The sequence below is a fragment of the Opisthocomus hoazin genome, chromosome 1 (genome assembly GCF_030867145.1).
Source record: "Opisthocomus hoazin isolate bOpiHoa1 chromosome 1, bOpiHoa1.hap1, whole genome shotgun sequence".
Lineage (NCBI taxonomy): Eukaryota > Metazoa > Chordata > Aves > Opisthocomiformes > Opisthocomidae > Opisthocomus > Opisthocomus hoazin.
The window spans coordinates 34,107,816-34,134,613 of NC_134414.1; the positions used below are offsets into that span (position 1 = coordinate 34,107,816).

The 26,798-nt window shown below is 39.4% G+C and overlaps 2 long non-coding RNA genes across 6 annotated transcripts in view; one reads left to right on the plus strand and one right to left on the minus strand.

Moving 5' to 3' along the window:
* Positions 1-914: 914 nt before the first annotated feature.
* LOC142361440 (uncharacterized) lies at positions 915-26,591 on the minus strand. 5 transcript variants are annotated; one of them, XR_012764065.1, is made up of 7 exons: positions 26,487-26,591; positions 25,053-25,162; positions 21,741-21,815; positions 19,005-19,075; positions 15,834-17,399; positions 5,601-5,649; positions 915-1,476 (listed from the first exon to the last, which is right to left on the minus strand). It is a non-coding gene; the product is annotated as an uncharacterized LOC142361440 (long non-coding RNA). The 5 variants fall into 5 exon arrangements; XR_012764062.1 differs by lacking the exon at positions 5,601-5,649; XR_012764063.1 differs by lacking the exon at positions 915-1,476 and having other exon boundaries at positions 2,662-5,649.
* The window catches only part of LOC142361441 (uncharacterized), a 63,834-nt gene continuing 39,588 nt past the window's right edge, over positions 2,553-26,798 (plus strand). Inside the window, exons 1-2 of the long non-coding RNA XR_012764067.1 lie at positions 2,553-2,674; positions 3,710-3,759. This is a non-coding gene — a long non-coding RNA (uncharacterized LOC142361441). The remainder of the gene's footprint in view (positions 2,675-3,709; positions 3,760-26,798) is intronic.

Below are 26,798 nucleotides of genomic sequence, written 5' to 3' on the forward strand. Positions count from 1 at the left end.
ATGCAAAGTCCTGCTCATAACTACACTAGTTAAAAACTTTTAAGGACCATAAATGATATTCTCAGCCATATCTCCAATCATTTTCTAGGAAGCTGCTATTATTACCATTATTGCAAATTACTGTAAGTATCACAAGAGGCTTCAGAATCATATTTTACACATCTAAACCAAAAAGTTCTGAATTTCACTATTTATGTTTTATCATACCGTTGGCATTCCTTTTCTTGCAATCCAAAGAATTCAGACTATCTACAGAACATTTAGTACAGATAATAAAATAAGTAGGTATCTAGCCCTCAGAAAACATTAACTTTTATTTAATATTTCTGCTATAACAAATCATGATTTGCAAAAATTCTTCTGATTTTATGGATGTATACCTTTTACTCATCTTCTTTTTTTTATACTTTAACTGCATATATTACTATCAATACAAAGCACTCTTTCCATTAGCATTTCACTTTATCTGCAACTGAAATCTGAAAACTTCTGCCATACCATTTATGAATGCAGCATGTTTACTTTCATTCAGATGCTCTTTTTAAGTTCGCATTCCTACATTGAAAAAGCACCATAAGTATATACATTTTTTTACAAGAATGTTTATCTCTGTCTGTAATTGTTATTCCATTTATGTAGGAGGCAAGTTACTTCGATCCTATGAAGGCACATGTGTCATAAAAAACCTAAAATGCTGTCACTGGATTGTTAAGTTTCTTATGTGGTTTATAGGAAGTTCTAAAACAGTAGATCCATCCAGTATTTAGAAGTAAATATATTCTTGAATGTATATGATCATGCTTAAGGCAATATTTTAGGTGAATGGATGCATAGGAAAAAGAGAAAAATGGATTGGTATTGAACCAAAAGAGTTAGTAGAGTCCAGTGCAGAAAGGAACAGGAAATTTAGGTTAACAAAAGGAACAAAAAAAGGGCGAAGACAAAGAACTCAAGAGAAGGAGAGCACTTTAACAGGTATATACCAAGAAAATATTACTATAGGGAGGAAGAAAATATTTTCACCTTTCAATAAGTCAGACTTCACCAGTACACAATTTTTAAATCTATCCCACTTTTCGCAAGTGAGCCATGTAGGACTCAATTTTTAAAATAAAGACTAATGCTATATTTTGTTAAATATAAATGTCTTTAATACGGATTTTATACTCTTCACATTTGATTTTACATTTCTACAAACATCTTTAAATTACAAATACATTAGGAAACCAGCACATTTTATATGAAGGCAGAAGAACAATACTTCTTGACTCTTCAAAATCATAAAAAATTCATGAGTGCCATGTTCTTCTTTTTCTATGTCTTCACTACTGTACTATTTCTCACAGAAAACACTGGTATCGGCATCAAAGGAAGGGGTCAGCCATCTTCCACGTCAGAAGTTAGGACAATACTCTCAACATGGAAGGTAGGATGGTCAGAGAGGTAGCAAGTGAAAAGCTTCAGAAGAGATGGTAGCTAAAAAAGCCAGTGAAAAGGAAAAAAAAAAAAAAAAACAGGGAAAGATAAGATAACAAGATCGAAAAGGACAGGAAAAAACAAAATACACAGGAAATGGCAACAGTAACAATTGTGTTTACTCATTTTAGAAACAGTACAAGAATACCACTGACCTTATTCCTCACCAAGGTGAGGAATAAGGCAGCCACTCTTACAAAGAAAGAGGTCTACAGAAAAGACCTGGTAGTATGAAATGCTCAGTTATTCCTCTCTTAAGGTGACAGGCCACTCAGCTTTTAGTTTGAGCTTGCCAGTTCAAAGCAGGATTCCTATGAAGTCAGCAGACTGAAACGGGCACCTCCAGAGGGCGATTCATCCCACCCTACGGTCTGAATCTCTGAATCACATATTTGAAATGTAATTAATTTTATGACATTCACTAGGTATTTGTGAACCTAGCAGCATATATTTAAGCTGAATACTTATGGATAACAACATTTGGATTAAAATAATACGAGAAACAGCGTATTTTCAACTTCCTTTACTCTGAGCAAAGGCAATTTACTAATGACTTTCATCTGCACAGTGTATGTAATAGGCTTGTGCTGCGTAATAGTTCTCATTACTGAACACTACTCATGCTCACTATACGGAGCACAAAAATGAAGTCTGACCCAAATAAAAGAAAGTTTGCTTTTCTATTAGGACTAATTCTGTACTACTGGAGCTTTATCATCTGCTGTATGTAAAAATCAAGGCTCGACATCACTGGGATTCTATATTCCCAACATTAAGACCTGATTCAGGAAATACCACATTTAACTGATACTTAAAATGGCACTGCTGATATTTCAGTAATTTGTTACTAAATACAGTAAATACTGTTGTAAAAAAATGTTGAAATACTACGTCATGGTCATGGATATTTGTGTTATGGTTATTTTAAATTAACTCTCATTAAACACAAGAGTCATGGGTGAAGGGCTGGTTTTAAAGCTGGTATATAGCTCAGCCTCTGCGCAGGAAGCTTCACTGTGGAGCAGGCCTGTCGGGGCAACCTCTTCATACCACCTTCACCATCTTCCTAGCCCTGACACGAAAACAAGACTCTGCTCTCACAGAACTGCAGTACCAAAACATAAATTACCAGACAAGAGGATGGGAAAGGGAGCTTTCCTCCTGGGCACTGATCTGGAGGCTGGAATATACACCAAAGGTACAGCTCACAGCCTGCACTTTCTTGTTAATAAAGAAAGCGTGAGAGACATAATCCTGGGACTGTGCAATTCACTTCTCACTGGAGACCTACGCATACAATGGTCTTCCATTAATGACTATTTCAGAATACAGTCATCCTGATACTACCTATTACATGAGGACAACACAAGAATTGTCAGTTACAATGCAATTAAAAAGACACTTTTAAAATATGAATATTGGTCCACTTGAAATGTGATTTTGCACTGAAGAATTTATATGATCTAAACAATTCTAGAGTCACATAACATAAAACAGTGTAACACTAACACAAAACAATGTAACAGTACAGGCTAATTATAAAATATAGCATGAAGTCTCTTATCTAGAACTTCTAAAAGTTGTATCTGCATTTAATTTCATTTTCCTGTTAGAATGAACATACAGAGTACAGCTACGTCAGTTTTTCAGTATTTGTATCTTCACTGGGTGCCCTTAAAAGCTGCTGCTCAGTGACGCAGATGCTGCACAGGAAAGGGAACCTGATCACACAGCAATTTATAGTGTAATTCTTATGCAGACCTATCTATGGGCAGAAATTAATACACTATCTTCCAAAAAAAGTGGATGTTATCACTCCAAAATTGTTTGTGAATGGCACCGTAAGGCCTCTCCCTGCTCCACCCATTTTCACTCTTTCTGTCCCCAGTCAGCAATGGGGCAGGGCTCAGTTACACTGAAGTGGTGCTCGGGTGGACAGTTAAAAGCGTTTTATGCACACCACCAAGTAAATACAAGAAAATGGCAGGTCCCTATCTCTGTATTTAAAAATACACAAGTTTTTAGCAAAGTAATTCGTGAAGACCAGTTATAGTCATTATATCAATATTAGTTAATTGCTCAGTTTAAAAAGTGTATCACTTCCCTAAACATTTACTCCGCTATGATATCATATAGACTCATGGGAATCATGCAGTAACTAAGCACATAAATGAACAAATTACTGAATTAAACTGTTTTTGCCAATTTCCTAATTTATTTTATTTTATTACAGCTTATGGATGAAATCCACACACTGATGTCTAACCTGTAATGAAAGCCAATGTAAGTAATCCATTGTTTTACAGCTGTATTTGGTTATGAATTAATTGACTTTGCCTAGTCCTGTTGAATAATGATTAACTAGCAGTTTTGTTTTTCAATTTCAGCATTATTGCAATTAGGTTTTGCACACAAATTTTGCCACTCTTACGTGTTATTGCCTGCCCGCCTGCCTGTGCCCTGACCCAAATACTAGTGACTACATTTACCAACAGAAATATATACAAAAAGCTGGCTTTGACTTTTTGATGTCTAATAGTGTGTTTTTAACAAGCTAAATTCAGAAGACAGAACATTGGGACAGCCATCATCTTCTAGTAGGGTAATGCATTTTGTGATCCAGGTTGGCTCTGAAACTCAATTTAAAGCCTTCCTTAGGAGCAACTGTGCTCAAGCAAAAATGCAGAGGGTAAAGCACAGCTCAGCACAGCAGTCAGTCGGAAAGCTGAAGTCTCAATCTGTTTTTCCTGCAAGCATAAAGTATAACATGTCTGAGCACTAAATACAAAATATTAGTGTAAATACTTACCTGACTCCTCCCTTTTCACCTTATTATTTCTCCTATGCTCATTACATTGTTTTTCATCTTTCCCTTCCTTCTGTAAAGCGAAATAATCTCCTCCTCTCCATCTCAGTTTTTTCCTTTCACATTTGCTTTTTCCTACTCACCTGCACAATTTCTGAAATCCCCAAATTTAGAAGGGCTATGGATCCAATCCCGGGGTGAAATACCAAGTCCTGAAAGCTTTTAGTGTGGCTAAAGATCAATGACTTAAAATTTAAGTGTTTGTGTTCTCTCATTTCCAACAAAGATATAAAATCACCAGAATAAAGTTTAGCAATGAAAATCTGTTTAGATAACTGTAATCTTAGAATGAGATCACCCATTCTGTGAAGAGCTCTGCTCATACAGCAAAACGTAACAATGGAAACATATTATTATCTGATACCTCATTTTTATGCTTAGCGTTATGAGAAGCACACGTCCCCTTCTCTCCTTTAGTAGCCATTTTAAATGATGCACTGAATGCTTCAACAAATGAAATGATTCATGTCTTTAAATACTTTATAACGAGCTTATGATATTTAGAAGGAGATAAAAATAATTAAGACTAGCATACTGTACACAAATGTAAATGTTTTTTCTCCTGTAACCATTCATAAACAACATTTATTACCTGTGTCCATGACATACGGTTTGGATGTCAGCTCTTCTAAATGCAAAATCCATCCTTACAAGATTTTTTTCAAGCAACTTAATAGCCATGCTTCACACATAGTATCAACATTTGATGTATCACTGACATGATAACAGAAAGTCAGCTAAGTTACTTTGTAGAGGACAGTGCCAAAACTTCAAGGTGTTACCTCTCTAATCACAAACTCCCGTAGTCTTTAAAGGTAAAATTACATATGACAAGCAACCAGCGTAAAGCCAATTTTTAGGGACCAACATTGACTAACTAAAAGAGTGATCTCTATATCTACCATAAAGATCTGCCCAAGAAAGAAACACCAAAATAGTTTTCCATTAAAATGTTCCCTCCAACAATAAAAAAAAGAGTATGCTTTATTTTATTACTGTTACGGTGATCTGGCTACCTAACTTATTTGTACTGTTAGGTGCTGAAAGGCTTATTAATTAACTACTGAATTTGAAACTTTTACAGAAATCATGCTTCTGGCTCGCTGGATTTAGTCATAGACACTAGTACACAATCACATATAAAGAAGGAAAACTGCTAAACAAAAGATTAAGACTCACGAAAAGATCTGTGCCAAAAAAAACCCACCCTGCTTTTAAAAACAACCTTTGCGTTTAGGGGCATGCCCTAAGACACTACCTTTCAATCTTTCTGCAGACTCTTTATTCTTCGTGAACTTTTAAGGGATCTGCAAAATAATAATTAAGAAAAGCAACCATCTTGTCAGTAAACTTCAGCTTATCACCAGTAGGTGCTATCATCCACTGGATTAATTAATTTATTTACTTTTGGGAAGTTCATAGATCACAATAAAATGCAAATCAAAGGGACCAGGCTTTAGAAATCTGAGATTTTTTCTGCTGTTTAGTAAGACAAACATTATCTAAAAAAATCGTAATTCCTCATGTGGAAAAAAATCATCACATTCTAATGAGTACTACAGGAAGAGGAAAAAAAGAACAAAAGAATTCATCTATGATCAGCAGATCTCAAATGACAGGACATGTCCCACTTGGAGAAGATGCAAACTGTATGTTGGAAAGCATTCTTATTTTGCACCCAGCACTTCCACAGCATCTGAGTCTCTTTTACTTGGCATTAGTGAGGCCGCACCTTGAATATTGTGTTCTGTTTTGGGCCCCTCACTACAGGAAAGACTTTGAGGTGCTGGAGCATGTCCAGAGAAGGGCAATGAGGCTGGTGAGGGGTCTGGAGAACAAGTCTTATGAGGAGCAACTGAGGGAACTGGGGCTGTTTAGTCTGGAGAAGTGGAGGCTGAGGGGGGACCTTATCGCTCTCTACAACTACCTGACAAAAATGCTGTAGCAAGGCAGGTGTTGGTCTCTTCTCGCAAGTAACTAGCAATAGGATGAGAGGAAAATGGCCTCAAGTTGCATCAGGGGAGGTCTAGATTGGACATTAGGCAAAATTTCTTCACAGGAAGGGTTGTCAAGCACTGAAACAGGCTGCCCATATTCAAAAAACAGGTAGACGTGGTGCTTAGGGACATGGTTTTGTGGTGGACTTGGTAACATTACGTTTACGGCTGGACTAGATGATCATAAGGGTCTTTTCCAACCTAAATGATTCTGTGAATCTATTCTATGGTTTGTCTGTCTGCACCTGCAATGCAGAACCCCATAGGCAGGAGGCAGAAGAAAGTATAGCGGGACAGAAGAGCAGCTTTAAATGGGAGGGATTTGTGGCCCTATTTGTACCTTTGCATGTTAACTGTTCCTGGAGTAAGCAGGAAAATAGGTTGTCCACTTACAAGGGTCATGCGCAGGAACTGGAGAAGAAGCTGGGGTTCCAGAAGACATGGGGAAGGGCATAGCTCAGGCAAGTCTGGAGTGAGCTAGATTCAGACAGAGAGCTGTAGCCATGTTCTGTGGTGAAGTGACTTCCAGCTGACCCCAATATATTTATCCAGCTCTTAAGGAAACCCTGTTCTGATTCCTGTTCCAAATTCTTCGTTCACATACATTGATCCCTAGTCCTACCCACATGCCCCATCACTGCTTCTGCACCCATATGCCTTGCCTAGACTCACGAATCCCTCTCTCCTGGCACTCACAGATGACACTAGGAAACAACCTTTTTCCATGCTACAGCAGAAGTTACTCTCTCCTCGCTTACGTGTTCCTTTCTGATACAAGGCAAAGATTCCCCTCGATCTCATATTCAGCTAGAAGCTTAAGCCTGAGCAAACACTGCTTCAGAATCATGTAAGTTAGAAAAAGGTATTTAGGAAGATAATACAAAAACATGCACAAACCCTCCCATTTTCCATATACGTATCAAAACACACAAATAACAAATATGGAACAAAAAAAGGTTACACAGAGCATGCTCACCTACCAGCTTTCTTTAGTTCCTTTTAAAACACTATTATCAATAACATTTGGTTCCAGTATGTTGTTTAAATTTCACAAAGTACACTAATTTTAAATTAGGTAACTGATGCTTTCAGGATAAACATATTTACACCATTTGAGTACGGCTTTTAAGTTGACATTTCTCAAATTTGACACCACCATAAGTCCTAACATAAAGATGAGCCGTATGCTGGAAAAGACAAGATCTCTACAAATTACTTATGTATGCACTCATATGGTACTCAGGACAATGAGAAGTAACCTATGTCAAGGGCAACTAAAAGCACTGATAATAGAAAAGCTTTATGATTCTGGAAAATTTTCAGTAGGAAAAAAAAAAAGATACCTGATATGAGGACAAAGAAGATTTTTACAATGTAAAACTACCGTCAGGGATTTGACATAAATTAAAAGAAGTTGGTCAAATAGAATTGGAGGGTTTTTTTTAAGTAACAAACAGATATTGTAATAAGATATACTAACACTTGTAAGGAAAGTTTACATCTCTTAATAATGACAGAATAGAAAATATTAAAATCTTTTTTTTCTAGCAATGAGAAACCAGGTATTAATTCAAAGGTTGATAAATATTTTAATCTAGTGGAATTGACAAGTTTAATCTTTGTCTGATGAGGACTCAAGACTTGAAAACTCATACTCACTTCTCAGAAAACTAAATCTACTAGTCATCAGTATATATGAAAAGTAGGGGTAGCAAAGACTTTTAGTGATACTTGAGGACAATGCAATGCTTAAGAACCCCAGTTCTGTTACTGGGGAGGGCGTGGTGGGGACAGAAGGATTAATGCTACCAGCCTCCTCTTCCCGGCTCCTTTCTGGGAACCTCTGGCTGCTGCTTCTGGTGGAGAGGCATGCAACCTATCTGAAGCTGAGAAAGTGGGGAGTGCTCTCTACCTTTTCATACACTTCAGAACAGTGGTTCTCATATTTTTGGAACCACAGATGATTATCAGCCTTTAACATTGTTCAAAAACCACCACACACCTGTCTGATCAAACTTTTAATTGGAAACACTATTTTAAACACTGTTAACTATGGTTGAGCCAAACAGCTGTTCAACTTACCATAGCCCTGTAGTCCACCAGGGGTTTGTGGACCACAGCTTGGAAATCATTCCAGCTGTTTCAAAGGTACAGTGATGTCTTCTACTCCATCCATCCCTCTAGACCTTCTGGTTGCCATGTGAAACCTTTCTGCTTCTTTATCTGATTTCCCCTGGGATTAATTTTAGGGCCTGCTACTGCTTTTAGCTTTCTGAAGTAGCAGCAAACTGGCATTCTCCATTGCCCGCAGGTTTGTAAACAACAGAAGTAAAACGGATCTGTCCATCCATAATATTGCTATTACCAGATAAAGGAACAAACAGGAACAGAGGATAAAAAAATATCTGTAGATCTTGGTAAATGGGACCAGTTTACATATGATACATGTTTGAAAATCGATGAATCAATGAGGACTACAAACTTTATTTACAGAAAAGTTGTAATTCTGCACAGGTTGGATTTTGGCCACAGCTGGTTCAGGACAAGTGGAGTTTTCAAAGCCAGTAAACAGTTGGGTTTTGTGCACTTGAAAAGATGTATCCACAAAACTATGGCAGATAAAACTGGTGCTAAGCAGCCTCTTGCTGTCTTAAAGATCACCTAAATTAAACAGAACAGTAGGCAAAGGCCCCTTGCTCTCCTATTACGAGAAACAAGGAGTTATAGTCCCCTATTAAACACCTCCCTGTATTCATGGTTTTAGAGACCTTTTCCACATTACCTACTCCTCAGCCAACATTCTTCCAAATGGAGGAATCCTGATCCATTTACTGTCCCTGCAGAAGAACTATGCCACACCTCTCAGTCATCCTTTTCTGTATCATATACAGTTCTCATCAATGCTCAAAATTGACCAGCGTGCCAGCGCCACTTCTGTTTCAAATACCATTTTGCCACCTTTTGCTAGCATCAATTCCATCGAGAAAGATATTAGGAAATTAGAAGGAGTTGCTAAAAATCCACGCAAACACCTGTCAGATTGCTTGAGAGCCCTGGCTTCTCACAGCAACAAGATACCTCCGATCAGTTTAATGGTGATATTCCACCCCTGTGACTGGCAGGAACTCCACGATCAAAACCTGTACTTTAAGCTCACCGGGGCTGTGAAAACCTGAAAAATAGGGAGGATGAATCTTCTCTTCAGCTTGCAGCCCCTGCTGTGGTTAGAAAGAACAGCTACAAGTCCCTGCCTTCCTGAGCCGCAGGACTGCTCACAGCCTGCTGAGCTCACAGGTTACAGGGTGATGGCTGCTGTAATCCAACTGCCACTGCCTCTCTCTGCTGATAGATATGGCTGAACAGTGGGGTCAACAGCATCTGGCCTCCGTGACAGCCACGGCTCCTGGATCACCACAGGTCCTGCTGAGAGATCCTTCTGCAACTCTTCACAGTCAACATTAGGTCTGACTCCAACTGAGTATTTTCCTTTTATCGTGTGCAGTCTTTACCACTGCACTTTTTCAGACCATTTAGGAACCGGTGGACCAGCACAGGTGCCAGTACAAATCTTAGAGAGGTGGCACTGTTAAAACTGCCCATTAGTTGCTATACTGTTCCTTATCTTGTAACCCTTTACAAATCCATGTAGAATTTTAACTCATTACTTCCTTTTATTAACACTCTTTGGGTCATCCTTTCCTGTGTGTCTACTGACTCTTTCAAATAGCTAGGACAGCTCTTAGACAAAACTATCTTGTACAAAAGCCAAGGTGATGGTTGCCTATTACATCGATCCATTTTCCTATTAATTACATTCTTTACTACATTCACTAGCCTTTTGTCTCTCACGGTAGTCACACTTCCTAGTCCATTAGTCCATGATCATCCCTAGAGCCCTTTTTCGAACTAATGTCACATTTGTTACTTTCCATTTGTCTGCTATTTTATGTAAGTCTTAGATTATATAACACAGTTCACGGCTCACCAATTTCATTTCTGAATTTCTCTAGGGCTACTGAATGAACGGCATGCTATGTGGCAATCTGTTAATGTCTATTCAATCAATTTGTTAATTAATCTTTTATTGATATTTCAAATCTGAAATATTCACTACAAAGAACAACTTTTATGTGGGAATGTCCCTAATCTCCCTGTCACAAACCTTGTCAATGCAAAGAGTTAATTTGTTTCTTTCTGTGATGTCTTTGTCTTTAAATATTCTCTTCATCCACAATTATCTACAGAACTCACCTCCCTGCTAGCAAAATTTACACTTGAAAAAAAATGAGGTTTGGCTTTTAGGATTTTAGCCTGTTGCATTTCAAAATCTTTTTGTTCTGCCTTATAATAGGTCTACATATAACTTGCCAGAATTGTGCTCTTTTCTGCGTTGATTGCTTGCATTTCGCTTTTTGAAAACCTCTATTTTTTTCTAGTAAATTCCTCTACTGTTCAGTTGTGTTGGACAATTCTGATTCAACTGAGTTAGAATCAGAAAGCAAAGTCCCCATGTCTCTTTTAATATTTATTTAAACTCTGTCTTCATTTGTATGCAATTGATCTTTCTTAAACAACACTGGACACTTTTTTTTATTTTAATCTTTTTCTCTCCTACATGTATGAGAAACTTGAGTATGAGATATTGCTACTTGAATGGCTCTTCTACAGTCACTTCTTGTGTGCTAATCCAGACTAAATCAAGGGCTGCCCCCCCTCTTCTGGATTCTCTAGCTGATTTGTTCAAAAAGTAATTCTTGATGATACCTAAAAATACAGCCTGAGCATGATGGCCTAATGTGGCCTAATGTTAAGTTTATCCAGTCTGTAGATAGATAACTGAGAACTCTTGTTATGATCAAGCTCCTGAGTTCTATAGCCTCTCCAGTCTCCCACAGCATTTCACAGTCACTGTCTCCATCACATCAACTAGTCCAGAACTCTTCCTAGACTTCTCCCATTCAGATACAGAACCATTTGTAACTATGTTTTGTGGTTTATTCTGATAAAATTAACTTATTTGACTATATTTTCTTTGGTATATACAGTGCCATTTTTCTGCATAGTCCAAGCTACCATCTCTGTATCAGCTAGGCATTAAACATTCTATCATCTCTGATTAATCTATACACTGACATTTCAGTGTGCCTTTGAAAGACAGAAAAGTGATACACGCAGACCCACTTCCAGAAAGAGAGTGACGTACCTGGGGAATTCCTGATGGAATTCATGCTTACAACTTTTCTGAAGAATCATTACCTCCAAGGCACAATGGAAACGGAGTACTATGAGATAGCAATGTACCAAGATACCAAATCAAAACTAGTGCAGGCTCTTTCTCAACAGAGATCAGACAGCATTTGAGAAAGGACTGACCAAACAGTATGGCAGGAACAACCGCTTGTGGTTATTCAAGATTTCTGTACCAGGAGATGCTGTGTCAGGCAAGGAATCCACTAAAGAGCAGAAAGACGCTATGGAAGTATAAAAAGTCCTTTGACCTTTTGCACACTCTGCAGAAATTTGTAATATTTGCATTTACTTCCTTCCACGAGAAGGGAGAGTCTGTTCTTACTGCCGCAGAGAAGAGAAGAGAGGGATGCATTCAGGGCACAATGCTATTGACTTGGGTTTGACAGTTGAGACGGCCCCTGGGGCTAGCACTTTATCTGCTGGCTGCAACTCACTTCTTTCCCTTTTGTGAGGCCTCTAGTTGGAGCACCTTCCTTCTGCATCAAATATGATATGACATTAGGCACAGCAGAATCCAACAGCTACACTGCAGTATCCAGTGGCTATTCATCATTATTTATTTGTATTACCGTAATTCTTGGGAGGCCTCAGCCTGGACCACTCCTCCTTATGCTGGGCCATGAATAAACACACAACAAAAAGTAGATGTGCTTGAACTCTACATAAAGAGACACCAGAGAAATTACGGCAGAGTACAAATGCACCGACACAGCACTACTGTGATAAGTGCTGGCATTAATATACCTGCGATATAACTGCTGTCTAGCTGGATTGTTTTAAGCTTCACGGTACATAAAACTTTTAAGAAGATAATTAAAGGAAGATAGTGAACAGTTCTGTTTATGAAGAAGTCAACCAATACATGAAAGGCAGCTGAGGAGAAAATATCCAGTGAGGTTCTGAAAATTTAACAACTGAATAATGGAAAGCTGGCATCATATGTTCATCAAAACCAGAGTCAACCTCTTGATACTGAAGGAGACGTATCAGGTAGTAGTAGTCTTAAAAATAAAGACAGATAGCTTATCTTTATTGCTTTAACCTGAAGCAGGAAATTGAAAATACGAAAGGAGTAAGCTTGGAAACCAATATTTACAGTAGAGTAGCACTTTCACTAGATAACGAGCATGGCAAGACTGCATTTGTCAAGGCAAAAGAAAAGAATTTTCTAATAAAGACATGATCCATAGGAAACCTGGATGAAAAATACAATCATCTGACAGAGAAGAAAGATCATCCTTGGAAGGGTTGGAAAAAGATGTCAAAAACTCAGATTTAGCCTAGATTTGATGACTTAAAACAAATGATAGCATGATGGTGTCATTCACAGAGGATGCAGAGAGGTTTTGTGAGGGCCTCAAACTAAATATGAAAAAAATTACTAACACAAGACCAATCATTGTAACTGGAAATAAAGAACTGAGGGCACCACTGAAGAAAATTTTCATGCATTAGGTCTGCTTAGGAGTGGAAAAGAAGATGTGAGGAAGTACATGAAACACATAAAACATTGTTTTTCCTATAAATAATGTGAAATGAGAAAATTCTTTCATGTCACATTTATTACTAACTTATTACAGCGATCTATGCTACCACGTTTTGACTTTCCACTGTTGAAGAAAAACAATGTTTGTGACATTATAATATGATGGGTGCCTCATTTGACATACATAAACAAAAACATGCTACATCCAGCTTGAAGACAAGACAGTCACGATACAAGCCAAGTGCAAACAGCAGCAGAGGAGAAGATCTCACAACTTAAACTCACAACAACTAACATGCTGAATGCTCAGGCACATTCCTTTGCTCTTCCTTCTCAGTGCACAGAACCAGGGCTATCACCTTGGCTTGCCACTGTAAAGGAAACTTACTCTCTGATGCTGTAGTTTGGTATTCCAGCTCTCGAAGTATTTCAAAGCCCACACAATGTGTAGCTGCGTAGCGAATGCCCACTCCCTACATTCCACAAAATCAACTCCTCTCGATTTCTGCTTTCTTGCTGTTCTCCTAGTTTCACTCATTTATGGCATCACATCATGTGTTAAACCAAAGAAACAATCAGATCAGGTGCTCAACAATGGGGGTTAGCAGCAGTGAGCAGTGGAGAGTGGTTACAGCAGGAGACAATTCATAGTTCCTTTTCTTCCAAATAATATTTGTAGCGGCACTAGCACAGGCAGAACAGAGCTGTGCCCCGACATTTTCTCCCTCAAAGTACTGGGAAGTTGCCATCACAGGAAGGAGAAGCAGTCACCTAGGTGATCTGCCTCTCAGTGGTGATGAGTGAAAAAATCAGATACATTTGAAACATCCAGGGGATTCCTCATACCCCACTCACTAGCATGTCACTTTCCTCCCTTTTCTCCTCTGAAATTAGATCTATTCTGCGGCACTTCTTTTGATCTGGTTCTCGGCGGGGCAGGCAAGGCTAGAGGGCTGTGTTTGGGGTTTTCTGCACTCACTTCATCTCATCCTTTTCTTTCTTTTACCCAGCTTCATCCAGGTAAGAATAAATATGGTCAATAGAATTAAAAGGTGAAAACAGTAACCATTGGGTCTACACATTTTAAAAACAAAATATGCTGATCAAGATTTTTTTAGGCAAAATGAAACATCCAATGTTCTCAAATCTTGATTTCATTTCATCTTGAAAAATCTGTTTCATTTTATATTGCAATATCTCAAAATCTCAAAATAATTACTGTTAAGTTTTTAACCTAGAAATTTCCCACCCATAATGAAATCGCGTTTTGAGATCTGTTGAAGATGATACATTTCAAAATAATTAAGTTCTGTGTTTGAACAAGAAGTTATGGCTTCTGCTTAGCACTAGTTGCAGTTCAGCATACATAACACAATGTCCTCTGTTCTTAGTTGCAACTGTCATCTTGAATCCCCAATTTATACAGTTAATTCATAACTAGTCACCAAGTCTTCTTCAAAGTCCATATATTTCCCTTCAACACAAAAAAAAAACCTTGAGAAAAAACACTTACTGGAAGTTTTAAACTTATATCTACCATGTATTCAGTGCAATAAGAAATACCAGTAGCTATGCACTTAGTTCTCCTTTCAGGTGTATATTTTTGCCATCCATTTTTTGGGTTTGGTTTTGTTTGTTTTGTGGTTGGTTTGTTTTTTTTTAATTGGACTCTCTAGTCTGCTTTTGATCTGAGTTTATGATTTCTTCTTTGGTCTTGCTCTTTCTTCGAATTACTTTCACTTCACGCTGCTCTTGTGCCAAGCAAAAAAAAAAAAATCCTCTCCTCCTTAATCTTTGCTCACCAATTATTATCTGTGTCCTTGCTCCACGGGAAAGAATCTAACTGTCCTTACACACGACTCCTCTAGACCTTTACAGCCCCTTAATAATTATTCACAAATTCAATAACATTTCCAGTTCTTCCATTTTCAGATACTAAGACCCCATTGAAAACATCCTTGTATTTGAATACCAGAAAGGAAACATGGCATCATAAAAAAGAGCATGAAGTTCATAACACCCCTTTTGTTATACAGGGAAAACACCTACATGTAGGTTTTGCTCATTTGTATATGAAAATAGGAGTCATAGCAATGACCGTACCCATAGCTACAGGAAAAGAATTTCCTCCTTAATCCAAATATAGATATTTATAGTTATTTTGGGTGAATCCACTGACATATGATACGGATAAATATTACTGATTAAGCACAAAGTATTTAGGGACAATAAAATACGTAGTTCCTGCCTAAGACTACAGCTAATCAGTATGTATGATCAAAGTCACTCATAATGCCAGCTCAGTTTAGTTTAATTTTACCAAGTTACATTGACACAAGTATAAGTGTATATTTATTAACATTTCATTGTTCAACTCAGCAAGACAATTATGTTAGTAAATTGGTTTGCAATCTCTACACAAATATTGGTGGTATAAACAGCTTTTATAAATCTATGAATGTCAGAAATTTTATGGGTGAAAATACAGAGCAAGTCAGAGACATACTATTCTGAAAATAAAGAAAACAAACAAATTAACCCCCCCACACCTAACAGTAGTACGGAAGCACTCCAGGTCCACATGGTGAATTACCCAAGAATAATGAAATCCTAACGGATATATAGTATATATTTTCTAAAAATAACTGAAGTCAGTTGGCGTAAGTCAAACCTCTTGATTCACCTTTTAATCATTATTAGTTTGTCAACATCAGTAAAGACTAACTATTGAAAAATTCAATCATTTCAATGTACTTACAGCTGAATTTTCTCATCATGTGACCAACTATCCACAAAGCCTCAGTGCCATTAAGAAGTTTTGAGGAATATATTATTTGGTACTGCCAAAAAAACATAATTAAAAGAACGCATGTAAATGATATTAATTTTCTAATTACAAATGTTTTACGATTATTTCATGTCTAAAGTACATTTGGGTGAAAAGCAGAACTTACATTATCCCAAAAGGCAGGTTCCAGCACAATCAATGATACACTGACAGAATTCACAGTAAGGAGTCACAGAAGGGTCCTGATCTTGCAACTGAACTTTCACAAAAAGAACCCTGCACTATTGCAGAATCTCCTTAATTTCAATAGGCCCCTACCCACACATAATCAATTACAGAGTCCGCCTATGTGGGAGTAACAACAGTGAGAACAGGACCTGTTCCTCCACACACCTGTAAAAATATTGGGACAAAAAAAAAAAAATTAGCAACATGCAGCAAAACCTACTGATAGCCTGGTTTATTACAGCATTTAGCACATAATAAAGGAGTTCCTTACATCTTTAAGTTGCATAGTATTTATAGGAATTTTTAGCTCCTTCTTTAAAGAACGTTGGCTTAAAATTGCTTATGGATTTTATGTGTTGTGAAAGCACATTACGGGAGCTTTTACTGATATGTATTTGGAATATGAATTTTTAATTATTTTTCGTCTAAAAGTTAATTATCCTAGTTTCTTTGGTCTATGATGTAAGTTGCTTTTTAGTGCTTAAGTTTTCTTAAAATCTGTCCCACAACATCCATTTTGGGGACAGAGCACAGGCCTGTGGATTTATGGAGGTCTTCATGATCATGAAAGTATCTGACCACATACAGCAGCATCCAAGACCAAGATCTCCAAAAACACATGATAAAAAGTAGTTTAGTATTAGTTCTATTTAGATTAAAAAGGGTCAGCTTTATTAAACATAAAATCCTTATGAAAATCAACTATAATTAATTACTTGCTAAGTTTAAGCTCCTAGTGAACACCATTTAAAACACAGGAAGCACACAACATAATGTTAAACAAGAATATACCACCACTTTGCTGTTCACACAAAACTTAAACATTCATGATTTGACCTTAATGTTCTTATCAAAAACACATCTATGTTGATCTTTAAAAGTAAAATATTATAAGCTACAATGTTTTTATATATTACAAACCATTTCAAAACACGTTAGCCATAAGTTACATGAAATAATACATAACTGGTGACAGTATGCAAGAGTACTGACAATAAAGGTTACAAGAACAACCACTAGATCCTAGAAACATGCAGAAGACATTTCTTCATTCCTTTACTACAGATAGCATTAGGGAAACAATGATATTTTCCTAAAAAAAAAGGTGGGACCAAATGAAAAGATTTGGGAATCTAAAAGAAGATCCAAAAGTTCCATAGAAATGGAATGTAGTCTTTTTTTTTTTTTTTTAACAATCAGTTGTTCTCTTACTGGCTTTGGTTTCATGAACAGACATGAAAATAACCAGAAAATGGAGAAGAGTATCACAGTTTTTTGTTCCTTGCTGCCAGGCTGATGGGTTTTCACCTGGGCAAGAGGACAAACAAAAAAATATAAAACACACATTTCAGACTTTATAACAAATTGCAAGGCAGTTGTCTTACAATATTGAATTGGAAGTGTTTCTTCTCATGTTACTGCTTTTAAATTTTATGTTTCATATGCATGACTCTTAGGCTTCTGTTATTCTGAGAAATTCAGCCATTTCTAAAGAACAGTTCTACAGTGCTAAGTTCTGTTTAAAAAGTGTCATAAGATATCCTGACTCCTGATTAACTTTACGCAGAAAATTTAAAAATATCAGACATCTGCCAAGTTAGCGCTGCCTACCTGAGCCTGCAAAGTGAGTGAACCTCTGGCACGTGTATTCTGCCCTTTTCTCACTGACTGAGAAGAATGGACAGACCACACTTCTCAGGACAATCGTGGTGCCCATAATCATGCAGCTACAGATTTAGCATTTCCCAAGTTGCAATGCAATGTGGTAACTTGATGCAGCCAGATCCTTGTATTGTTTTCTGTCCCTGTGCCTAGCTCCACATCTTTCTACACAAAGGAAGTTAATTGGAATACAATGCATGCTTCCTGCACTGCTCCAAGAGTGTAGGTTGTAGGATGGGTCAGCGACACATAGCTGCAGTCTAAATTACAGTCAGTTTCTGGAGAGAGCTGAAAACACAGTTTTACAATTCTGACAGCCTAAGGAATAGCTCAGAGCTGACATCCAAACAGTCAAAGAAACGAAATACTGAAGCTGTCTCAACTGTTTCTTTTCTGACGTGGACAGGAAAAACATGCATCTAATCCAGGTATAGAAACTACCATAAAATGGAATGATTCACAAGGGATTTGGGAGACTAGAAGGCCCTGGCAAAACCAAGTTTTTTTCACGAATAGCAGAAGTAATGAAGTCTAGTTACCTATCAGCATGCTTGTACGTGCCACCAACACACTGTACAGTAATCCCAGGCTGACACTACCCTGGCTGGTTTCCCATTCCCTTCTAAATAGATTTCCCTGAATTCCTGCAGAAAACCCCAGCTTTGACTTCCAGAACAAGAGGCAGCTCACATTGTGGCTAGGTCTGAGCTACACATGCGTTGACTGGCAGACCAACCCAGTGTGCTGACTGGCAAGTCAACAGGTTGAACAGAACAGAAAATTTCTGAGTCCATGCTGCAGCTTTTTCTACCCTGGGGGCACTAATATGAGTCCTTTCTCTAGTCCCAGCTGCTAAGTTTCACTCAAAACATAGAAACTTGACTTTGTGACCTCTATCTCTGTATCAAATGCAGCTGAAATTAAGTAGTGGATTCAAAAGTTATTAGAAGACAACACAATCCTATGTAACCTTGTTCAGAAACTGGGCATGCAAACACTGTAGCATAATCATTGTGAAAATAACTAATGAATTTTCTGTCACTTCTTGTTTTCATTCGGGAGTTACATCGCAAACGCAGCTATAACAGAGCACAGATTTTTACGTGGTGATCACATAAATGAATCCAGAGAATGCAGAGACTGTTTCAGTAAAACTGGCTTTGTTTTGCCACTGTGAACAGAGCCCTAAATACATGTTGCTTCATAAAGGGGAAAATATAACAGAAATAAAACTTTATTTTTTTAACTTACCAAGACTGTAGTTGATTGCTCTTCATGGAGATCTCTGCTTCTTTTCCAGTTCCATGCTGTCTCTCCTACGGCTTAAGAGAAGTTCAGTGATACATAGCTCAATAAAAGAACTGTGACATTAAGTCTAATGAATCTATCCAGTACACCTGGCCTTTTCTTTTGTGGGGTTTTTGGTTGGTGGATTTTTTATTTTTTTTTTAGAATAAGCATAGTGATTTGTAAAGAATCACCTTAAAATCCTGATCCTGCTGCCCAGATCCAGATCCTGATATTCCAATTTAGGGAATAATTTTTAATAATATGCAAATCCCTATTCCCTTTTTTTATAAACGGCATCCACGGTGCTCTGCTTACCCTTTCTATTGATGTAGCTCTAAATTTTGAATTTTGTGTTTCTCACCTAAAATGCATAGTTGAAATCAGAGGGTTTTATTTATTGTTGGATTCCAGGAACTGACGAAAGAAGGAAAGAAACTGAAAAAGTATAATGAACTCTCCAAAACTCCAGTAAAAAGAGGAGAGACAAAGAACAGTCAGTGTGGAAAAGTTAATAGAAAACTGGACATTAGAGGAAAGGTTAGCAGGAAAGAATGGGTATAAGAAGAGGCAGGGAAGTGAAAGTGATCTGGCCAAAAAAGGAGATGGAATAAAAGAAACAAGAATGTCTTCTTAGCAGAACAATCAGAATGGGCTTTTCAAAACTGTTTGACATTGGCCTATCTCTTCTCCTACTGAAGTAAAATAATTACATCAATTCCAAAAATGCTTTGGGAAAACCTTTAAGCCACTTAACTTGAACCATTTAACTTTAAGTATATGGAGTATGGGGGGTTGGACTAGATGACCCACAGAGGTCCCTTCCAACCCCGAACATTCTGTGATTCCGAACATTCTGTGAGTATCTAAACTCTGCCCAGCTAAACAACTAAAGAAGTGCTTAAATTTGAAAACAAATTTAAATCATCTTGTAATCATCCACTTTGTCTGTAGTATCAAGTACGCATTCAAATCTGAGTCCCAAATCCCAACCCTGCTGACCTGCAGACTCACACTTTGGCGCTAGTCTGGATCCGGCCTAGTGGTTATCAGATAGGCAAAGTCAAGTATGAGACACAAAGTACTAACGTGGATTCAAACTCTTCTCTCAAAAGTCATACTCATGCAAGTATTGTGACTTGAGTACAAGATTAATTGTTTGATGAAGCAGAATGTAAATAAATAAGTGCTTAAAGTTAATTCAAGAATCAGGTCTCAAAAAGAAAACTAAAGAAAAAGTGGCTGAGAAAGAAGAAAGAGACAGATTGTTGAATCTGTATTAAAAATAAATGACCTCTGGGTTATATCTCTGTGCGCTCTGCCTGAAAACCACTGCTTCCTTCTGGCTTAAGTATTAAATCTTATTTTTAATACACAAAATGGTAAATAACCCTGACAGAGGTTAAATCAGTTCAGTGGTTGATAACAATATTAAAATAATTCTTAACATGGGGTGTAGTTCAGTTATCGGTATAAAAGGCTCACCATCTCTCCTACCTATTTAAACACACTTGCACTTCCAAGCCCAATTTGGCAAATAGCTGGGAGAGGGTTAATATCCCATATGCCAATTTCTATGACAACAACCATAGCGATAGGAGAAAATGTGGAAATCATAAGTTGCTATTACTAAAGGAAAACAGGAACTGAACCACTTTTTGAGATGCCAAAAAAGGTCTGGGGTGTCTCTCAGCATCCTGTGAACTTCTGACCATTGCAATCTGTCTCCTGAACTACGGCCCATTCTGTGCGCTATTATTTTAAGCTGTCATCTATCTAAATGACCAGGAAGCCAATATCAACACTCCACAACTGTATTCTTACACACACAACCCCTTGCTACCAACGTTCAATCCTTTATCTATAGCTGTAAAAAAGGAAGCTCCCTGCTTTCAAGATGTATGCTTAATAAATCCATACATGTAAGAATCATTACTTAATGAAGGTAGGGCGCTATAGTAAGATTAAAGACCTCACTAAGACAGTGAGTTAGAGATAGAATTAGCTACTCTATAGATTCAGTCACCTGTTCATAAAATGGTTCAATAAAATAATGTTTTGTTCTTCTCAAGAGAATTATGAGCATTACTAAAATTTTATAAATGTTTTGAAGCTCAGATTTCAAAATTTCCCAGAAACTGGGAAACTAGAGAAGCAAATGAACAACTTGCATCAAGCTGTCTTAAAAGAAATAAATTGAACAGCATAAAAGCAAACAAATTAGTACTAGCTAAAGCATTTCCAGATCCCTCACTCCTGCATTCATTTCAGTAACGTTTCATTCAAATGCAGGCACATGTATCTGCAAAGTTTAAGCTTCAATCTTTCAAACAATTCCACATTTCTGAACTTCGCTCCTCTAGAGAAGTTGCTACTGATAAACCTACTGATGTGAACAGAGTTAAGCACATGCACAGGACTAAGGCTAAAGCAAGCAATAAAGAAATTAGCTAATGAAATCAGCGTATCACTAACAATTATTTTTGAAAAGTCAAGGACAGCTAAGAAGATAGCAAAGTTTGAGAAATTAACTGCTGAAATATTGGCGGAGAGGGAGAAGTTAGGTTACGGTTCCAGCAATTACCCTACAAAAAAATCTAACTTTGATACCTATTAAATAACAGAACCACTTCTAGGAAGAAAAAAATTGAACATCCCCTCAATAACTTAATAGTCACGACAGCCGCACTATTTTCTCACCATTTGATGAGTCCTCTTCAGATCAAGGCTGAAGTTCATGGGTGCTGTGGAGAAGATCGCCTGGCAACTGCTCTGCTGTAATTAATCCATGAATAAAGAATGGGCTTCAGTTTTCACAGATACCAAGCCAGCACTTTTCACAACCATTAAACCCACAAAAATATTAAAACATTTAGAAGTTAGTCAGGCCATTTTAGCAAATCTTTACCACAGAACCTAAGTTTAACAACAAATCTTTCTTAAATCCTCAAGGATATGTTCATTGTTATCTGTCAGGCCTATAGTTATTTTAGAGTCAATACTGTAAGATCTGAATGTAATATAGTAAATCAAACCTTCTGACTCCACCATTAGCCTTTATGCTACATTGAGTATTTTAGAGGCTGAAAAAAGATTACACTGAAAGTTGCCTATTGAAAAATCAGAAGGCAGTTTATAAAAAAAAAAAAAAAGCTAGGTGGGTTTTTTTTTCATCTGGAAGTTTATAGGAAATCCAATAACGCAGATGCAAGTTCTAAGCCAGCACATGCTTCTTGCAGTCCTTACTGCCTACAGAAGCATCCCTACATCAGGTCTACACTGGCAAAGTCAGAACTCTGTTTTCACTGTACAACAGCAAATGCTGTCCACTTCAGTCCTTTCCAGATTACAACCTCTATTACTGCTAGCAGACTGAAATTGCAAAAGTAATGAATTCCAAATCCTGTATTTGTCAATGTAAATCAGAGACTGAACAGCTACAGAAGGAAGCAGAAAACTCATACATTAAAGAGGACATTCAACTACAGTTACTAGGTTATTAAACTGAAACTTTAAACTTCAACTGGTATCAAATTTACAGAAGAGGTCTGAAGGGAGGCTTAGATGAATCTGTAACAGGGATCTCGAAGGCTGGACGAGCATCAAGGGCAAGGCAAGAATCAGATTAGAAAAATAAATAGAAAAAATTTTGCAATTCCCACTGGCTGTATGTCCATATGCCATACCCACACAGAATACCAAAATAATATGTAGGTGTGCAATTATTGAAAAGATTCTTATGATCACTACATGTAGGCACATCTTGGTGTCCTCCAACTGGTCTAACTTACCTAGGAACTGGACCAGATGAAGATAATGGAATAACACGCATGTACCCAGGCAAGCCAAAGAATCTAACTAAAAAGTTACACAGTAATGACACAATGCCAGTTTTCATTACAACAAATTCCTCTAATCCTCATAATTGTAAAATAAATCTTACAAACACATCGCAAGGTAATTTGTAAAGTATTGTGTGCCTGAGTCAGAAGACAGCCTCCAGCTTTCTCATCGTCCCTGACTAGCTATGAGCTTCTGTGCCATTTTGGCAGATTAATACCTCGCTTTGGTTTTGCCACCTCTCAGCTGGACCTAGACAATTCATTTTATCCAAGCACGAAGTCTGCTGCATATAGGAAATTCCAAGTACCGGAAGCTGGGGGGACATCATCTCAGCAGTGTGAGTTATTATAAGTCCCTCTCTTCCATTCTATTCTGATTTTCTCCAGAATTTTAAATTACCAGTTCAGGGTCTCACAATTCTCCAGGGCCTAAACCCAGGATTCCTAAAGAAATGCCTGATAGGTCTCTAGACTGGATCCATTTGTCAACAGTTTCCCTCTTCTGACATAAGAGAACTTGTGCAACAAGGGGGAAAAAGCTATCATTTCCAGAGACAGAACTTTCTAGGGGCTGGTGCAAGTCTATGGAATGAATGTGCCTAGGAGCTATGGGCCATCAGAAACCTAAGTGAATGTTGCTTGAAGAACAAAACACATTACTTTGACCTTGCCTTTCTAACATAAATACATAACATGTATATGGAAGAAGAGACAGATAAAATAAACTGAAAACATTCAACTGCACATGCTCCTTCCCCTGGCAACAAGAGAACAGACAAATGCTGGTCATGTCACTTATCACAGTATGAGGAGATTCTCTGACAATATAATGACACTCTCTGAGGAGAAGAATCTACAACAGAGGACAGGCACTACTAGAAAGTGGTTGGGTAGTGCTGTAATGAGAAATGTATGAGGAAAAAAGTCCATTACAGAAACTGCAGCTTAACCTCCTGTTTGCTACCACTGCAGATAAGACTTCCACCATTCTGACAAGCCCAAGTTGTTTGGAAGGGAAATTTGATCTAAAGAATTGACATCACTTTTGGTGATGCTCAAAATCCCTTTCCTCCCCCTTCTGCCCTCAGCAGCGTTTCTGCTGTGGCTTTCTGGCTTCCCTAGTCACTGAGGAAACAAACTGATGATCCTCTCCCAGATGCTACACCAGAGAATGCAATACCCACCTTGTATTACATGGAGTTTTAGACTATAGCAACTGCCTTTCTCACTTGTTCTGATACTCAGTTAAATATTTACCCATTCAGACCCTGAAATTATCATAACTGCGCATCATTTAACTTAAGAGATATGAATGGGAGATGTAAATCAAGACTACTACATTAGGTTCATGTTTCGTGCAGCCCTAAGTAATACTGAGAATAATGATTCTGTAATATCACTATCAGCTTCTTAAGTCTGAAATACAAGAGCGTAATAATGAAGAGAACTACTCAGTGTGCTTACACATAATAACATACATCTCAGTCTGCACAGGATCGGGGCCTATGTGTATTAAGTATGGAATCTGAGAGCAAATATTAGATACTAGGGGGATGCAAAAATTTCATTTTTATTAAAATTCTTGATGAAACCTTACGAATGACAGCTGAAAGGACAATAGTGTGATTCATACAAGAGAATACCATGTCCCGTGAAACAGAATGACACACTATCTGCTATGTCTTATTCTTACATTAGGGTTGGAAAAATGGGTGAAAAATAATAACTACAATTATTTTACGGCAAAACTATACATAACCTAAGTGCAGAGAAGTGGTATCAGCAACATCATATTTTTATATTTTTATTTACTGTTTTCATTGCTATTTCTACAGCAAAGTCCTCTTTTCACAGGCACATAACCTTCAGAAAAAAAAAAAAAAAGAAGACTTTCACTATCCTTTTCAGTTGAAAGGCACACTTTTTTAAAATTCCACTTATGGTAACTGTAATAAAATAGGAGCAAAAATATAAATACACCGCAAATCATGAATATTTCCTCCTTTTTAACAGAAAGGTTTTACGAACTTAAGTTTTTTCATCTGGCTAATTTTCACTGAGAACTTGGTTTAAAAAAATTAGGAATCAGTTTCTTTAGCAATACCAAACTCCCAGATCTGAGGAAAATATAATAACATAAATGCATAATATTAGCTACGTGATTACTTACATGTTTCCTTGTGCTACTTTTTCAGTAAGCAGCTCCAGAATTACATATTTTCTGAGCAGCAGCAGTTTTCGTAGCCATGATGGTCTAAGCTTTCTGAGCCCAAAAGCTTGCTGTTTTCCACCGTGTCAGTCAGTTAAAAAAAAAAAAAAATAGAGAGAAATTACCTCTCCCTTCAAAACTTGTTCTGCTTGTGTTTTTGTCGGTGCAGCTCCAGAACGGAGCAGTGGAATCATGAGGAGCATTAGGCCCTGAGCCCGCTAACGTTCGGCTGCAGGGAGTCCAGCTGAGCTCAAGAGGACCCGCTCGCAGACGGGAGGGGAAGATTCTGAAAGTCAGTGGGAACGCAGCTCCCAAACTCTCACTATGTGCTTTCGAAAACCTTCCCCAAAGTCAGGGGAACGACAGGCTGCAGGTCTGAGGCCTCTGCTTTTGACGGCTTTCCTTTCCCTCTTTAAAAGCGTTATCAGATAAAGAAAGAAAAAAAAAAAAAAAAAAAGAAAAGAAACAGACCCCGCTGAAGCCGAAAACCCCGAGGAGCCGCTGGCAGGGATGCGGCGGGTCTCTCCGCACGGGCAGGGGTCCGGAGAGCGGACCTTCCAGGGAGGAACCCTCCGGCCGCCAGCAGTCAAGTGCAGCGCGGCGGGTCGGGCGGCACCGCAGCCCGCCGCCCCTGCCCGGCTCCCGGCAGCCGGCTGCCTCCGCCTCGGCCTCCCCGTCGGTGACACCGGGACGGGAGCGCCAGACCGGCCATCAGGTACCTCGCGATCAGCCACAGCTTGGGGCGGGCGTCGGGGGGGGGGGGGGGGGGGGGGGACGCGGCGTGAAAATGAAAGTTCGCCTTTCTCCCCCCCCCCCCCCCCCCCCGAGCGCTGCGAGCAGCCGAGGCGGGAGCGCTCTCAGAGTTGAACCTCGCTCCCTCAAGTTCCTCGGAGAGATTATTTTTTTTCAAATGACCGAGCGCACGGCACTCCCGGCCCAATCTGCCCCGCGATGCGCCCACACGGCAGCGCTCCGCCACTCCGCAAGCCCGGGCGGAGGCGGGATGGGGGGGGGGGGGGAGCGGAGCCGAGGTGGGGGGGAGTTGCCGGGCCGCTGCCGCCGAGCCGGTGCGGCGGAGCGCGTGAGGCGGCGGGAGGGGGAGGGGGAGCGGCGGCCGCCAGGGCGGGATCGGGCCCGCGGGCTGCGATGTGGGCAAGCGCCGAGCGCTGCGAACCCTCCCGCTTCGGCGGGCTGCGGGGGGGGGGTGGGGGGGGCTGCAACCTGAGCGCTGCGGGAGCCGCGGGGGTCCGGGGGGGGGGGTCCGGGGGGGGCAGGCGCTCTCCGTATTTTCCTCAGGTCCTCCGGCGCACGTCCCGTCCCCCCCCCCCCGCCGCCGGCTTCCTTTCCCTACCTTCCCAAAACGCGCTGCACCCCCCCCCCCCCCGGCGCCTTTACCTTGACAAGTCCGCGGGGCCGGCGGAGGTCTCGCTCCCCCTCTCTCTCTCCCCCACACATCTCTAACGCGCCACCGCTCCCCGCGGGCCGGGACTCCGGGTGACATTTCCCTCTCTCTCTCCTCCCCCCCCCGTTCCCCTGCCCCCCCCCATTAGTGGCGGTTGGGTTGGGAGCGCGGGAGCGCGCGCGAGCGGGGAGGGCGTGGAGCGCGCGCGCCGGGCGGCGGGCGGGGGAGGGGCGGCACTGACAGCGAGCGCCGTGTCCGCAGCGCTGCCTCAGCGCGAGCGGCTCTCCCCCCGCGCGCCCCCCCCC